Raw genomic sequence first — 2,579 nt, forward strand, 5'->3', positions numbered from 1 at the left:
TTTATTTAAGTCTACGACAACGGGGTTTACACTTCCTGGTTGGTCGTGCTGAAGCGGAAGTCGGTCAGAATCCCGGATAAGGATTATAGCGGTTTGGCACGTCACAAATCCCCCCGTTCATGGATTTTACTTTCGAATTATGGTAGGCCTGTATTACAGCTTGTAGGCTATTGGTAACGAAGTCCTAATAAGGCTTAAAAAAATAAGACTTATTAGCTGTAATCATACAATGTTATGACCAGTAATACTTTAATTATTAATATCTCCATGTGTCTGTGGTCTAATTAATTAAAAATCAAAATGATCGTTATCAATATCATAAGGGCCTAAACAGGCCTAATTAAGATTAACTTTCTGAAAGTTTATTTTATAAAAAAAAAGGAAATTTAACTATTCAATTAATATGAAGTTTAGATAATTTTGGTACGGTCATCTTTATAAATTTAGAACAATGCTGTTTTTACGTAAACCTTAAGCATAATGAGAGGGCCTACCTCCTTGGTCCAATCTTAAAGCTGGACCACTAGTATCGGCGCATTATAATGAGATTATTTAAATTAATTCACGTCAAGTGGACGTGATATAAAGCCATGGAGGAAGATAACCGGATCGTCCTCGGGCAGGATTTGAATCTCGATATAACTGTTGCTGAGCAGCAACAACTTGTCGGTGACTGGTTCGCATGGATGTTTTGTGCTCTGATTTTAACCACTTGTGTAAATGTCAATCAAAGGATGTAGATTCGGAGAATAAAATAATAAATAAAAACTTGAAACAAGCGTTCATATTCTTAAAGATACAAAACGCATTAAAACAAATTATTAAGGTGTAATTACGTTTATAATTATAAATATTTTGACGAAACTGCATGTAAAACATGGCCAGTAGCCATTGTGCTGGACTGTGAAGACCCTTTATAGCCGTTGGCACAATCCAAACAACTATATACTACTTATTATATAGTAATTTTGTCTCAGGCGCAATAAATGCAATGGCGTTTGATCTTAGTGAATATGATATTACTGATTATCAGTTTGCCGCCCTCTATATTCATAGGCGGCGTTTAATAAGTCCTTATTCATTCTTAACAAAGAAATTCAGCGCTCGCATGTATACAGAAAAGCTATAGTTTCCTCATCTCTCATTTCTAACTACCGGCCAATTGCACTAACATCCATTGCTTGCAAAGCTCTAGAAAAAAATGTCAAAAAACCGATTGACTCCCACATCTCAGATTTCTTTCTCTTAAAACAAAAATCAACATGGATTCACAAAACGAAAATCATGCATGACCCAACTCACTAACACCATTACAGGCATCTTGGACAAACGAAACCCCCAGTTATTGATGCTATATTCTTGGATATGTCAAAAGCTTTTGACAAACTCCCTACTGCTTAACAAGCTTTCTACTCATTTTAACATTCAAGGCCCTCTTTGGAGATGGGTCTCCTCTTTCCTTACATCTCGTAGGCCGTGTACAATTCAAAGGCACATTCTCTTCTCACCACCAAGCCACATCTGGGGTACCCCGGGGCAGGGTCCTGGGGCCGCTACTTTCAATCTTTATGTAAATGACACTACAAACAATGTAAAATCCACTTGTATCCTCTATGCAGATGACATGTTACTTTATCGACCTGTCATCACTCCTAACGATAACATAATTTTACAAGAGAATGTAGACAATCTATGTGACTGGGGTAAGACAAACATAATGACATTCAATACTAACAAAACAAAAGTCATGCACATAACCAGAAAAATAAGCCCACAGCTTTGTGACTATTATATAGATGCAAAGATATTTGATACAGTGAAATAATTTATATATTTGGGAATCACTATTGATGACTGACTTGGAATCCTCATGTGCGGAATACTGTCTCTAAATGTAACCGACTACTTGGTCTCATATTCTTTATTGCATCTCTAGCTTCAAAAGACACATTACTTGCTCTATATGAAACTCCTGTTTTACCGATTCTTGATTATGGTATTCCATCCAGACATAAATGCCCCAAACTACACTACAAGTAACAAAGTTGAAGAGAATTCAACGTTATGCAACAAGACGTAGGCCTATCTTAAATGTTTGTCAAGGAGAAGTCTCTTATAAAACTCGCCTAGACCAATTTCATTGAGTCCAGGGGAAGCTTTCTCTTAATTTCGTTCGTCAGTAAATGCCTCTATGACTTTTATAAATGTTCTGCTATTGACAAACATATCTTAGTTAATCCTAGACATCCTGATATCCTTATTTTTCAACATACTTTTCCCGTACTCTTGCCCACTTCAACACTGCAATATATATCTTTCCTCGTTTATGGACTGCTCTACCTGATAATCTTAAGGATGAGTTAATTTCTGACTCGTTCTGATATCCTTTTTGTCTTCCCTACGTTCTAATCTTCTTAATTCTACTTAATCTGTTTTCTTGATTTTTTTCCCCTGTTTTTTGGGCTGATTTTTTCCCCTGTTTTTCTTGTATGTTTATTGTAAATAAGATAAAATTTTAAATTGACCTAATTTATAATTTTCTATTATAATATATATATATATTTTTTTTGAAGGGGTAG

This window comes from Anneissia japonica, unplaced genomic scaffold (assembly GCF_011630105.1).
Source record: "Anneissia japonica isolate Jap-2015-1 unplaced genomic scaffold, ASM1163010v1 scaffold287833_len2544123_cov190, whole genome shotgun sequence".
Taxonomy (NCBI): domain Eukaryota; kingdom Metazoa; phylum Echinodermata; class Crinoidea; order Comatulida; family Comatulidae; genus Anneissia; species Anneissia japonica.